Genomic DNA, 15,957 nt, shown 5'->3' with positions numbered 1-15,957 from the left:
TATTAAAGGGTATAATATGATCTACAGCAGTATTCTAATTCAACTACTTTGATTACATATATAAGGTAACATATAATAACAGAATAATCTAATAGTAATTAAGCCGTTTTTGTCATGGTCCGGAGTCTGTGACTCCGTGTTTATGTTTAGTCTATTAGTATTCTGTGGTTTTGGTTACCTTGGGTGTTTGTATTCTTTTGTTCATGTTCCTATGTTCTGTGTCCCCCAGTCTGTGTTAAGTTGGTGTGTTATGTCATTGCGTGTATGTGTTTCCTGTTTTATTGTGAAGGTCTGCGTCTTATGTGAGTGTTTTCAGTTTGCCTCCCTAGTCTCGTCATGATAATCATTCCCAGCTGTGTTCCCCACCTGCGTGTAATCTCCCTGTGTTCTCTGGGTGTATTTAAGTTGTGTCTTCTGTCATGGTAGTTGCTGGTTCGTCTGCGTTATTTTCCTCGCCGCCATTCTGTGTTTATTCCTCCAGCTTCCTGGTCATTCTCCCTGCAAGGTACCCTCATTAGTGTTCTGGTTTCGTGTTTAGTTTAGTTTTCCCAGTTTAGAGTTATTACCATTCTGTTTCTCGCCACCCCTTTTGTTGTTCTTATCCGGTTGTAAATAAAGCTCATCCTCCACTTAAGCAGTCTGCATTTTGGGTCCTATTTCATATTCCACACGGCTTGCCCCGGCAAACCGTGACAGTTTTAATATTTTTCTTTTCTCCACAATTGACTTTTTGTCCTGACTCTTACTTCAGAGAAGTACAGTTATAAGGTGTCGAAGTTTATGAGGGAAAGCTAAAGGTTTTTTCTTTTGTTTTGTTTTTTTTGAAGGAAAATCTATTGACTAGCACTGCTAAGCTTTGCATACGTTCTTGTTTTGAACTTAATCTGGAATTTCTTTTTTAAGTGGAAACCCATGTAATGTAGGCATGACTTTGTTTCTCTTTCCTTCCTGTAGTCTTCCGGTCAAATCTATCCAATTCACAACTTAAAGCACTCATAAATATTGTGTTTTACATCTGATTGCATAATGATATCCTCTGCACTATGCACTTGAACATATAAAAGTAATGATCACCTCTTTCATTGAATTTTGAGTGTTTTAATCAGCATTGTTACACCTGTGGTGTTCCTGGACAAAAGTAACTGCCATAGGAAATAAACTGGAATCCACTCACTGAATGGCCCACTTATCCCTCCGGTCGCATTCACCCCCCCACTTTAGTGTTCCCTGTCAAAATTGACTGGTCTGTTTTAACAGCTCTTAAATTACCATAACAAACAGTTTTCACCACTAAATTCAGTTGTGTGGGTGCGTCAATGGGTCATTCAGAGGGCCTTTCATTTGGTCGTCCAGTGGGTCGTTCAGGGGGCCTTTCATTTGGTCGTTCAGTCAATGGGTGGGGGGTTGAACATGACAGGAGGGTTAAAAATACGGGATCATCTTTTTTTCCCTCTTTTTTTCTAAGAACTGTATAGAAATTGCTTAGTCACATGTCATTTCATGGTCTATTTTTTTCTGCCAACAGAGGGTTCACTCCAACAAATTGAGGATGTATACGGAATTAATGGACAGCCACAGAAAACGAAAGTCATCCTCTTCTACCGAGCTACCTATGAAGAACGCAAAACTTACAGACTCTTTCACTGGCTCTAGGCGAATAACACAAGCAGCATTTGACAAGCTTCTGCTTACGTTTGTATGTGAGGCCAACCAACCATTTTCTATAGTTGAGACATCATCCTTCAAGACTATGATGGAAACCTTGCAACCTCAGTGTACAGTAATGACAAGGAAAATGTGTTCAAAAATACAAGACGCTGTGAAGAACATGAAAAGCATAATCATCAAAAAACTGAGCACTGCATGAACTATGTTGCTACCACAAGAGACTGCTGGTCTGCCAGACAGTATAGCTACTTAGGAGTGACTTGTCACTAGATAGATGATATCTCTTTAGAAAGGCATTCTGCTGCACTGGCTTGTAGACCTCTTAAAGGTTCACACACATTTGATGTTCTTGCTGCTCCATTAGAGGAAATCCATTCAGAGTATCACATCAGAGAAAAGGTCACCCGGACGACAACAGACAGTGGTTCAAACTTCTTGAAGGCCTTTCGATTATATGGTGAGGACAAAGAGGAAGGAACAACCAATTGGCAGGAGGATAGTGGGCCTATCCTTGATGATGCAGAAGACAGTGAGTTAGAGGTGGAGTATCAAGATGTGTTTGCCGTTTTGGATGATAACACAGGTCTGGAGTACCAGCTTCCAAGGCACCAAAAGTGTGCATGTCATCTACTCAATCTTATATCAACAGTTGATGCCACTGCTGCAGAAGCTACCAATGATACATACAAGAGACTGTCTCGGTCTGCTTTTGCAAAATGTCATGCTCTGTGGAATAAAACCAGCAGGTCAATCATGGCTTATGAAAGAGTGGAACGTGAGTGCAAGTTGCAGTTTCTTCGACCCAATCAAACTCGTTGGAGCTCCCTGTTCCTTGCTGTGGAAAGATTTGTGCGCATTCATAAAGAGCAAGGAGAGAAAACAATCCGCAATGTTTGCACGGCATTAAAGGTAAAGATGTAAGTTGATGGAACTTGTTTTTAAATATTAAATTGTGACTAATGTGTGAATCCACCCCTTTTTTTTAAGTGACTTTGACTGACACTGAAAAATGTAAATATTATCAATTACTTATAGTTTTACTGTCGCATTTTGCAATCATTTGCAAATTTTAAAGACAGTTATTACATTGCTGTAGAAATGGCTATGATCTATTTCTGTTTTTACACTTTTTTTTAGATTCAATCTGCTGAAATGGGATTTTTGGTTGCGTACACTGCTGTGATGAAGCCTGTTGCCATGGCCCTTAATATCCTCCAAGGGGAATCATCTGTGCACATGGGCTTCTTGCTGCCAACACTTTACCAGTTGCTGGAGAAGCTGAGGAAGCTGGAGTCATCTTGCAAAATGTGTAGACCTCTTGTTGATGCGCTGCGGGATGGAATCCAGAAGCGTTTTGGAGAAATGATGAAAGACCCTGAGCTCTTAAATTGTGAGCCACTAGATTTTGACTTATAATGACTTTTCTTGTTACTGTGATTTGGGATTATAGTGTTAGTTGGGGGGAAAAAAGGCTGACAAAAGTTAGGGGAAAAAAACATCTCCGGTGTGATAAAATTTTTCATGCCAAACATCAGCAGCTCGGCAGTCTATACAGCAGACTAATGCACAGACTTAACCATATATCTTTCCACAGGTCTGACCTTCATCAGACATCAACTAGACACAGAGTTGGGTGAGGCCAGCACAAACAGCAGCCTATCTGATGAAGATGACTTCTTTGGGTCCATGGGGTCAGGAAATCCAGAAGCAGTGGAGCTGGAGAGGTACCTTTCATGTCCATTCACTGGAGGTATGGATGTATTGCATGGCTTTCCTCAGATCAAGAAGCTGTCAGTCAAAGTCAATACAGCTCTTTGTAGTTGAGTGTAGTTTTTATTTGAAATATTTTCATTCTGATGTTTGTATTGCATGTTTTTAGTGTTTTCATATTACATTGTGTTAATCCACTGTCTATACTTCAGGGTATTTTAGTATACAAAGAACATTTTATAGTTTTGTTAGAATGTCTATTCCTGTGGAATTTTAGCACAGATGTGTTGTGTGTGTGTGTGTGTTTTTTTGTTTTTTGTTTTTTTTTTATTCCTGCTGTCCGCCTTGGGAATAAACTTTTCCTGACAGCAAATTCAAAAGTGTTCAATTTTTTGGTGTTAATAGTCTCCTTGCAAAAGTAGAGTTAATTTTACTCTAAGCAGAGTCACATTCTTTTAATGTAACTCTGAGGTGTAAAATGATAGTAGTTAAAATCGAGTGTTAAAAATGAGTGTTTCTCTGTCAAATCTGGAGGTGTTACAATGGAAACATTAACTCTTGACCTCTTAACTCTGAACTCCTAGAGGGGCTATGACACCAACAGAGTAAATTCGCAGACTTCGCCCTCAGCACGGCTCCAATCGAAGCTGAAGTGTAGCCGTTTCAGAACATTTTGCTCTACATATTTGAGTTGTTTGCCATGCTTGGTAAGTATTTTTTCAAAGATTGTTTCAATTGTTATTAGCTTTTACTTCTGTGGCTATTTGGAGTTGAGACAAAGCTGTGTGAAAGGCATTAGCCATGTTGCTCGCTGATAGCATAATATTCTGTTTTAGCTAGCTGAAAGGTATTGTTTGCGGGCAAATACCACAGCCTTGAAAAAAGCTTGCATGTGAATTTTCAGTCAAACGTTTGGTCAAATACACCTAAAACAATGTCTAGAATGTGAAATGTTGGTATAATGGTGCTACTTGAAGCCTGAAAACGATTGCCCATAAAAAAAAACAAAAAACGAGCAAACAGCAGTAGCTGACGTCCTGACTCGATTCTACGGAAGCATTTAGATCCCTCCAGAGTTTTGTGCACACGGTTTAGGTAAAAATTAAAAAGGTTGAGGTTTTACATTTAGTTCAGTATTACCTGTTGCCTGTGTCCTTGTCTTTTGGGAAAATACTTTACACAAGTAATGGCTCAAAGAGGATTCCTTTTTTTTTTTACTGTGCTGCAATTGTTTACTGGATTATTTGTGCCATTAATTAGTGTCAACTAATTTTTATTCGATCTCCGCACAGGATATGCTTGTGAAGATGGAATATGGGGGAGAGCAGAAGTGCGTTGAAGTTCCACAAAGGGATGAATGAAGGACATGCATATTGTATTGAAGAAATAAGTGATGAGAATGCTGTTATTTGCATTTACCATGTCAGACCTTTTGATAAACAAAATTCTAATGAAAGTGAGAACATGTATACTTAGGGCTGCTCAATTAATCGAATTTTAATCACGATTACGATCTGGGCTTTCAACGATCATTAAAAATGACTGAGCCGATTATTAGCCCCTACCTCATTTATCCGCGACACCTTAAAGGCCGGTCCGTGAAAATATTGTCGGGCATAAACCGGTCCGTGGCGCAAAAAAGGGTGGAGACCGCTGATTAAGAGGACCCGAGGGAAGCTCGGAAAGCTAAGCAGAAGTTATTTGGAGAGTGACTGCCGTTGGTTGAAAAGAGTTAAAAAAAAAAAAAAACTTCAGTGGTGTTGCACACTATTTTATATTATTTTTTTAAAGTCATTGTTAACCCTTTAAAGCCGGTCAGAGCAGCACGCTCCGTTTTGCGTAACTATTTTTAAATCCCTGTAGAACCTGAACCGTGTAAGCTAGCGCAATAATTTGTTTTGCATATGAAACCGGAGGAGTTGTACTTACATCTGATGCCATCAGCTTGTCCTCGGTCACGGTTTCGTTCCACATATAGCTTTGCAAAAACTGCATAAAAAGCGCTTGCAGGAACAAAAACATAATATTCCAGAAACACGCTTTGCCGTTCCTATCAGCTGTTCGTAACACTTCCCACAGTGAAATGATGCACATGCTGTTTTCTTTGCAAATTTGCATCATAGGATTGTTTTTTGTTTTTCCTGCAGTATATAAAAATTGCTGTATCTCCAAAATAAAACTATGAAGACACTCAAAATAAATTTCCTGTGGTGGGAAACTATTTTTTGCAACTTTATTGTATTTAAAGTTTTGAGGGATAAACCTCTTAAACTTCTCCAAGTAGAAATATATGTAAACAAAACAAAAGCGATTTTCAATTTTTTTTGTAGTTTATTGCACTTTTTTGCAATTTATGTAATTACTATGCACTTAATGCATACATATTATTAAAATATGGGCTATAACAGTTGTATTGATGTATAGCAACTTGAAATGCTCCCACAAATGGCACTACAGCATGTAAAAAAAATAAATAAAAATAATATAAGCTCTGGTGGACTTGGTTCTATAGTAGGTCTTAAAGGGTTAAATAAATATCGTCAAATAATCGTGATCTCAATTTCAGTGAAAATAATCGTGATTATCATTTTTGCCATAATCGAGCAGCCCTATGTATACTGTTACATCTTTCAGAAAATGTTTTGAAATTGTGGTGCACAGTTCAGAATAAATGTTTTTCAAAAACCATTGCATCTTTTTAGTAAATGTTTATTTCCAAAAGAAATTTATAGAAGTTCAGAACAGTAAAATTCCCGCTTTTTAGAATGAATTAGAAGATAACTCTTACGTAGTTAAACTAAAATACTCTTTGAGAGTTAATATATAAACTCTTAACACCAAGTGTTAAATTGTCAACTCCAGACAGATTTGGTGTTTAACACTAAATCAGAGTTAACGTACCAACTCTCCAAAAAGAGTTAAATTAACACTCTCTGGTGTGGACCCATATAGACACTTTAATAGTGTTGAAATCAAATCCGACAGTGTTAATTTGGACATGCTGGATTTGCTGTGTACCTTTTGCATCTCTGTGTCATTTGTTTCTGATTTACTTAATCCCTCCTTGTATTTAAAAGAACCACCCCTAGTACAGGGACGTGCAGAGAGGTTTAAAGGGGCGGGTGCTCAAAGTTAAAAAGGGGCACATTGAACCATGCTGAATAACAACAACACACATTCATCAAGAATCTAATATGGGAAGGGCAGGGCTGTGTTGATCTGAGACTGTAGACATTAAAAAGTCCACAGGAGAGATGGTAGCTGATTAAACAAGTGTCATGAGATAATAACAAAATGCAAAGATTGGTGACAGCGCTTGGAACCATAAGGCAACGAAAAACTGTGACATAAACTCGGCTCTGCCTGTGAATTAGGGCTGCTCGATTATGGCAAAAATGATAATCACGATTATTTTCACTGAAATTGAGATCACGATTATTTGACAATATTTATTTAACCCTTTAAGACCTACCATAGAACCAAGTCCACCAGAGCTTATATTATTATTTTTTTTACATGTTGTAGTGCCATTTGTGGGAGCATTTCAAGTTGCTATACATCAATACAACTGTTATAGCCCATATTTTAATAATATGTATGCATTAAGTCCATAGTAATTACATAAATTGCAAAAAAGTGCAATAAACTACAAAAAAAATTGAAAATCGCTTTTGTTTTGTTTACATATATTTCTACTTGGAGAAATTTAAGAGGTTTATCCCTCAAAACTTTAAATACAATAAAGTTGCAAAAAAAATAGTTTCCCACCACAGGAAATTTATTTTGAGTGTCTTCATAGTTTTATTTTGGAGATACAGCAATTTTTATATACTGCAGGAAAAACAAAAAACAATCCTATGATGCAAATTTGCAAAGAAAACAGCATGTGCATCATTTTACTGTGGGAAGTGTTACGAACAGCTGATAGGAACGGCACAGCGTGTTTCTGGAATATTATGTTTTTGTTCCTGCAAGCGCTTTTTATGCAATTTTTGCAAAGCTATATGTGGAACGAAACCGTGACCTAGGACAAGCTGATGGCATCAGATGTAAGTACAACTCCTCCGGTTTCATATGCAAAACAAATTATTGCGCTAGCTTACACGGTTCAGATTCTACAGGGATTTAAAAATAGTTACGCAAAACGGAGCGTGCTGCTCTGACCGGCTTTAAAGGGTTAACAATAACTTTTAAAAAATAATATAAAATAGTGTGCAACACCACTGAAGTTTTTTTTTTTTTTTAACTCTCTTTTCAACCAACGGCAGTCACTCTCCAAATAACTTCTGCTTAGCTTTCCGAGCTTCCCTCGGGTCCTCTTAATCAGCGGTCTCCACCCTTTTTTGCGCCACGGACTGGTTTATGCCCGACAATATTTTCACAGACGGCCTTTAAGGTGTCGCGGATAAATGAGGGAGGGGCTAATAATCGGCTCAGTCATTTTTAATGATCGTTGAAAGCCCAGATCGTAATCGTGATTAAAATTCGATTAATTGAGCAGCCCTACTGTGAATCACTCTTTGCTTCTCTTCTTCCTTCCTTCCCATCATTTCATATATCACTCTCCACTTGCTGTCTATCTGAGAACAAGGCACAACTTGCTATTGCAATAAACTATAATCTAATTATCCACACCTAACAACTCTTGCACTTAATCTATAATAAAATGATGACAGAAAAATGTTATAGCACTGCCTTTAGTAGCCTCATACAGCTCCTACTGTTTCCTCCTCATGTCCTTACCAGCCATGTCTGCACAATGTTATATCATGAGTAATATTTTTTTAAATCCAGCTAAATAAAACACACACATGCACACACAGTGACATTTTAGACCTCCTTCAAAATACTGTATATACTATGGGCATCCTTACATTATTATTTATTACTAGAGCTACAATAATAAAGCAATGAGGAGGGGGAAGTAATAAATATGAAATAATGTATTTATGATGATTCCATTTGTTTCACTATCCACTCTGTGCAGGGCAAAGCTTATTACATTTTTAAACTGTAGAGATACAATCATTTTACTGCTGTAAAATCCAACTTTTGTCTTATTTAAAATATAAATCTAATATAATCTGCTTCTTAATGTATGTTCTTTAAAATACAGCGTGTGTTTTTTAATATATTATAATTATAATAATTATTATGTGGACATGCATATTAGATCGTTTTTTAGTGAAATATAATCCCTCCAGAAAGGCAGGAAATGCCCAGAAACTTACTTTAAAACTAAATATGTTCCCTAAAACGGTGACAGAGCTACAGACCCATGACAGCCAGGTAGCCAGCAGCTATGACCAGCACTACTTGTGCAGTTAATAAAAGGACAGGTAATGTTTGTCGCGCTGTTGCACACACAGCACGCTCGTTTGTTTCAGTTCGTCAGTTGCAACAAGACAGCTTACCAACGTGTACGTAATAAGCGAATACTCCTGGGTGCTACACACTACAGTGTACGCTGTACACCTACTTACTGGGTTTGTCGCATCAGTCTGTGTCTCTGAGTTAACTTGTGTTTCTCCTACAGCTCCGGACCGCAAAAAATGCGCGTGCTCTTTGTGAGCTCGTTCCCGTAACGCCGTCGAGGGCGATCATTGGTTAAATGTGATCATGTGACTGATGCAAGCCAGATCCTTTTATTTAGCAAAACTATGATTAATAGTTAAATATTATTGTTGAGGGGCACAGACAGGACTCCGCACGCACACACACATAAAATAAATTAATTAATTAATTAAAAAAATTTAAAAGTTGCCTCAACAAAAGGGCACTTTGGGCACTCATCGGGAAAGGGGCGGGTGCTCAAGCCCCTCTAGCCCCCCCCTCTGCACGTCCCTGCCCTAGTATGACATTCTGGCGCATCAGCTGTAGTCTGTTATGTTGAAGTTGCCTCGTTCTAATGTTTTCTCTGAGGCTGCTGTAAATGCGAATATATTTACTGTGGGTTTTGCTTGAAAAAGCTTTACGTTGTGAAAAACTGAAATCTTGAAATTAGAATTGTTGTGCCTTATTTTGTGGATCTTTTTACATATATTCCTTTTGAAAATACTAAAATTTGTATATTTATTTATTTTTCTTTGTCTGATAGCATTTATTTATAAAATAAATCGGACATTTCAAACAGTTACTCGCTACTTACTCAGTACTTGAGTAGCCTTTTCACCAAGTACTTTTTTACTCTTACTCGAGTAACTTTTTTGACGACTACTTTTCACTTTTACTTGAGTAATAATATTTTAAAGTAATGATACTCTTACTTGAGTACAAGTTCTGGATACTCGACCCACCTCTGGGAACTGGTTTAGCTTTCGATCGTCAGATACACAACAAAGCACTATTTTTGGTAGAGCATGCTAGCATGCTCATCACTGAACAAAATCTTCTGCGTGAACTGAAGGTCCTGTTCCACTTTTTGTTTTGCCCATTCTGCAAATTCTGTGCGCCGATCTGGGTCATCCTCGTTGAGATGCTGCTGTAGCTGGAGTTTGTAAGGGTGCCATTTGTCTATTTATCCATCCATCCATCCATCCATCTGCTTCCGCTTATCCTTTTCAGGTATTGCACTGCCTGGTGCAATAATCAAAGTTTCTGTTTTGGCCGGGTTTAGCTGTAAGCAGTTATTGTTCAACCATTGTTTAATGTTGGTTAAACAGTCAATCAGATTGGAGAGCTTATGAGCTTCAGCAGGCTTAAACGAATAATATCGCTGAATATCGTCAGCAAAAAGATGATAAGATACTTCAGGAAACTGCTGTATTATCTGACTTAAAGGAAGAATGTATATTAAAAACAAAATAGGTCCCAGCACAGAGCCCTGAGGAACTCCACACAACAACTCTGTAGATTCCGACATGATCTGGTTTGCAGATACACTAAAACTCCTTTCAGATATATAAGATGAAAACCAGTCTAGAACAGAGCCAGACATCCCAACCAGGTCTCTCAGTCTGTTTATCAGGATGGTATGGTTGACTGTATCAAAGGCTGAGGTAAGGTCTAACAAGACCAGGACTGTGTATTCTCCGGAGTCTGCTGACATCATAATATCATAATATCATTAGTAACTTTCAGTAGTGCTGTCTCAGTGGAATGCAATTTACGGAACCCAGATTGAAAACGGCCTATTTCTCCAAGTATGCCGTAAGGTGGACAGCTACTGCCTTCTCAAGGAGTTTTGACATAAATGGGAGTTTGGAGATAGGTCTTAAATTTTGAAGTAGTGTTGGGTCCAGGTTGGGTTTTTTGAGCCTTGGTTCCACAATGGCATGTTTAAAAAAACTGGGGAACACCCCAGTCTGAAGAGAAACATTAAAAAGGTTCACAACCCAAGGACCAATGGTGTCAAAGGCATTAATAAAAAGCTTAGTGGGGATAATGTCTGAGGGGCTCTCGGATGGCTTCATTTTGTCAACCAGGGCTGCTATTTCATCATATGTTACAGTTGTAAAAGTTGACCAGGAGTACAAAGGGAGTGCCTGACTCAGAGAACAAGAAAGCTTTGGGGAGATTTTAGCATTGTTGTCGTTAATCTTATCAACAAAAAATCGGAGGAGTTTATTACTATCTACTTTAGAGTGTACATCTAAAGGTACCACATCTGGGGAGACAATAGCACTAACTTTGTCAAAAAGAAACTTGGGATTTCTCTTGTTTTTTCTTATGAGTCTAGAAAAATATTCAGATCTAACAGTTCTCACTGTGTCATTTAAGGAGAGCATGAGATCTCGAAGATGGAGCCTGTGTACGTCAAGTTTGGTTTTCTTCCATAGTCGTTCTATTTTGCGGCATATTCTCCTTAAGTTTAAGATAGACTCATTTATCCAAGGGCATGTCTTCTTTTGTAAAGCCGAGCTTGTTTTAATAGGTGCCACTTGATCCAAAATGGATGTGCATTCCCTATTAAAAGACTGAATAAGAACATTTACATCGTTTCCGGTAAAAAGTGGAGACCTGTCAAACATAATGGAGAACCTCTCAGCAGTAGTCTCAGTTATTATGCGTCTATGAGTTTTTAACTTCACAGGCGTCTGTTTAGAGCTAAAATTAAGTTCAACAAAGATACAGTTATGATCACTCAAATGTACATCCTCAGCAAACACATTGCCAATGTTGAGGCCCAAGGAAAAAACAAGGTCCAAGATATGGCCTTTTAAATGGGTTGGACCGGAGACATGTTGGACAAAATTAAAAGACTCAGATATAGATAGAAGTTCAGCTGCAGAGTTAGATGAGGCATCATCAATATGAATGTTAAAATCCCCAAGAATTAAAACTTTCTCCAGCTTGATAATAGAAGATAAGAAGTCCATAAAATCCTTTAAGAACTCAGTAGCAGGGCCAGGAGGGCGATAGACTAAAACACAATAAAAGATGTTCGAAGAGCCCACCTTAATTGTTTGCGACTCAAAGAAAGAATAGTTTTCAGTTTGCATACCTCTGCAGGTGAAACTGTCCTTAAAGACAACGGCAATACCTCCACCACGGCAACCCAAACGGGGGGCGCTCAAGTAAGAGCAGTCTGCAGGACGCAGTTCGTTTAGGTGAATAAATTCGCCTTCCCTCTGCCATGTTTCGGTGAGAAACAGAAAGTCCAGGCTTTTCCTTGTGAAGAGCTCATTCAGAGAGAAGGATTTGTTTGCAATGGAGCGGGCGTTCAAGAGCGCAATCCGATTAAAAGCTGGCGGCGCAGGTTTCCCATCAGCTTGTCGGAGTGGAATTGACAGCAAACACCGTGTTCGCACGCGAGGTCTCCAGCAGCGCCACGGAACCGGCGGGGCCAACCACCGGTTGTGCGATGCGGGCTGTGAGGCCACAGTGGTGGGGGGATAATCGGCAAAATCCAGAGTATCAGATTGGCAGGATCCACGCTGTAGTGGCTGCAAGTACGTGTTTCCAATCAAATCCGGAAGGGTAACTGGCAGCAGAAACCGGGGACGCCTCCAGACGAGTCGGGAGATCTCCGATCTGTAGGCTCGTCTGATGTGTACCTGGATGCCGGCCCTACAGCCTCTTTTCCTCGATTTCTTCTTGGAATTGCTTAGGGCACGTTTCGCCGGTAGCAAGAAGTAATCCGGTGAGGTGGAAGAGTGCACAAATGGTGGGGGGAAAGTTTTTCTATAACTGTCCCAGTCATCATAAAGACATTCCATAGACTCTTTGATGTGGAGCAAGGAAGAACGGTCGTAAATCACAGCAGCATAGCTCCATATATTAAACGTCAGGGCTGATATAAAAGCATAAAATACAATACAGCGTAGGCAGGTAGACGTCAAGCCGAGCAAAGGCGCCATCTTCCTGTCACAGCACATTGTTCCTTCAGTGGGCCAGTTTCAGTCATTGCAAACGTACTGTTTCTAAGGTTGGGGAAACCTGCAGTCAGCTGAGACTGAAGAAGTCACTTGGATGAGTGATGAAACTTTTCTCCCACTGAAAACTTTACATCCAGATGAACAAATTCAACCATTTGGGATCAGGAAGCTTGTCAGTGAATACCTCAGGCAGTAGAAACCTAAGAAAAAGGAGCAAGAGGAGGAACCATCATGAGAGGACAAGCCCTTGCACAATATGTAGGGGAGACCGGGGATAGTTGTAACATTTTTGACATTTCTGTCTGTAAATTAAAGCTCTTTTAAGGTAGTGGATTCAAAATGTAATGCAAAGTATTTACATGTCACTGCTATTAAATAGTGCAGCTATTTTCTCTGCAGCACAATTATCCATTGCATGGTATGGCCTCAAACACGAAGAGTGAAATGTTACAATTAACCCCATAGTCTGGGTTAGTTGTAACATATCCCGGGGTAAAATGTAACACAATGAAATAAGGGTACTAACAAAACATTAACATGTAATCTTTGTTTATTCAACACATGAATGCACTTACATCCATTTATGTAGCTGTGTGTGTGTGTGACCGAATGCAGAAATCTAGCTTTTGAACATATTCCAGCCCCCCAAAAAAGACAAATTATAAAATTTTCTGAAACTGAATATTTCATTAATTTTGGTTGGTCTTCCTTGAGTTTGGCCTCATTGGCTCAGTGGGCATTATAACCTACACCAATTTTGAACATAACAATGAAGCTGAAAAAATGTAGTTGTTCACCAGCATCGCAATTCCATTACTTTTTTTCATGGCTTACCTTGGTGTGGTTTGCAAAGTGCTTCAGAAAGATGAGGAAATCTGTTTCTTGCACCCATCCTGACTTATTTCCACTACCAGTACTTCCTACTGGTCCATCTCTGACACAGAGGTCTGCATAATGTATGTGTGGGAACACAAACAGTGGAGGAATTGTGTTGCCAATGGCATTAACCGCATATACAAATGCGACCAGTGAACCTCTCTCGCTGATGTCGCTGCCCCAACTTGTTTAATATAAGTTAAAGTAAAAGTGTGGTAAGTTGTAACATCTGCATTATTGTTACAACTAACCCAGACTGTTGCTGTTACAACTGACCCAGACTCCTATAGCCATGAACTAGCTAACATTACAGCCAACGGCTAAAACATTAGCACTAAAGACCTACACAGAATATATCCCCATAGACATACAAATAACACAATTTAAGTTTGATGAGTTTAACTGCAAAGCAGATAATGCTATTAGAAATTGAAATAAAGTAGAAAAACTTACTTTTTGGCATACAAATAACTTTTTTTCATGTTAAATTGTCTGTGTTTGACAAAATGTGCTGATTTTTCACATGTGATAGCAGAACTGAGTTGGGCATGCACAGGATGAGTCACATTATTTGAAACTTAGCCCTGATTGGAGAAATTGGAAGTGTTACAACTGACCCACGTTACAACTATCCCCGGTCTCCCCCACCAGATAGGATTTCTGGATGTCAGCCAATTCCTCTACCAGTGACTGGATAAAGCTGGACTGAAAGACAGCACAGAGGCACGAATCATGGCAGCACAGGAACAAGCTCTGAGCACAAGATCCATAGAGGCTGGGGTCTTTCACACAAGACAAGATCCCAGGTGCAGGCTATGTAAAGATGCCCCTGAGACAATCCAGCACATAACAGCAGGGTGCAAGATGCTAGCATAGTGTACAGAAACATCTGTGCCGAGTATGGTCTGGAAGTCCTGAGGTCAAAATGGGAGACGCCCATTGATGATAAACGTCTCCAATGATATTAAAACATGTTACTACAAAACATGTTAATATATTATGAAAATGGGAAAAATTAACATCCGAAAAGCAAATAAGATGCGACTGAAAGGTGTGGCACTATGTGCCGTGCATTGTGAATGATGCACACTGTTTGAAAACACATGACAACCACTTCAATAAAAGTTAACATTGAAAATATACCTTATCTGACAGTGGATCATGGGGGCAGGAGCCTAAGCAGGGAACGCCAGACCTTCTCACCAGATACTTCTTCCAGCTTATCTGGGGAAATATTAAGGCATTCCCAGGCCATATAATTGATATATTCTTTCCAGTGGGTCCTGGGTCTACTCCGGGACCTCCTGCCGTTAGGATAGGCCCGGTCGAAACACCTTACCCAGGAGGCACACACCTCAGCTGGCTCCTTTTGATGTGAAGGAGCAGTGGCTCCACTCCTAACCCTTGCCAAATACTAATCTCCTCACCGTATTTCTAAGGGAAATCCTAGCCACCTTTTGGACAAAGCTCATTTTCTGATCTAATTTTATTGCCTAAGCTCTTTACTGTGTTTTTTTACTTACTGATCAGTAAGTGTTTACTCTGATTATAGGTCAAGGGAGCTGAGGGCTGTTTTCCAAACTGACTTTTATAGAATAGGACTTAGCTTTTGCAACTACAATACTTCACAGGTGCTGACCATTAGAATAAATGTAAGTCTTGATTTTATTACAGGGCTGAGTCTATGCATTGGAAGGGCAACCATCTTTGACACAAAGCATTCGGCTCAACTCATTTTCCAACTCCAAATTAAAGAAACAAAAAACAAAACGTATATTTAAAAAGTACAAAAATATCTTACAAATTATCCAAGACATATTATCTCTGTTTTAGATTACAGAGGGAAAGGAGGAGACAAACTGAGATATTTTCTGCAAATGAAGAATCACAAAACTCAGAGACTAGGACAGTTGATACTGCGGTAAAGTGAGCCGTCATTTGTGAGCCGCGGTCAAGCCAGCCGCCTCCTATCCGCCGCATAAATTTCCTTGCGCTTTTACACCAGTCTTTACGGTAGCGCCTTTTCGCTTTATATCCTGATTGAAAGCCTAGACTCGCGCACACACGCACGCGCGTGAACAGTCACACGCACTCGCGCACACAAATTACAATGGAACAGCCCAATACAGCCATCGTGACAGTCTGGTTGCATATTCAAAAATTCATTAAAAATCATTCTTAAAAGTTGATGCCAAGCTTTCAACACAATCCTCTTCTCGGACACCTACTTTACCTCTGGGCCAGTTTTTACCCAGATTTACTGTAATATTACTCAGAAATCACAGTAAACTCATATTCAGTGCAATACAGTCAATGCACTACAATTATGTTTATTTCAAAAATTCATTAAAAGTCATCCTGAATAGTTGAGGTCCAACTTTCAACA

The 15,957-nt window shown here is 39.3% G+C and overlaps 1 long non-coding RNA gene across 1 annotated transcript; it reads left to right on the top strand.

The window, feature by feature from the left end:
- On the top strand, nt 1-5,873 carry LOC145428599 (uncharacterized). The gene is made up of 3 exons (XR_013908899.1): nt 1-2,585; nt 2,806-4,085; nt 4,671-5,873. It is a non-coding gene; the product is annotated as an uncharacterized LOC145428599 (long non-coding RNA).
- Nucleotides 5,874-15,957: the final 10,084 nt, after the last annotated feature.

Source organism: Astatotilapia calliptera, chromosome 4 (genome assembly GCF_964374335.1).
Source record: "Astatotilapia calliptera chromosome 4, fAstCal68.1, whole genome shotgun sequence".
Lineage (NCBI taxonomy): Eukaryota > Metazoa > Chordata > Actinopteri > Cichliformes > Cichlidae > Astatotilapia > Astatotilapia calliptera.
Note: the sequence above shows the minus strand (reverse complement) of the source record. Positions and strands in the feature narration are given on the sequence as shown.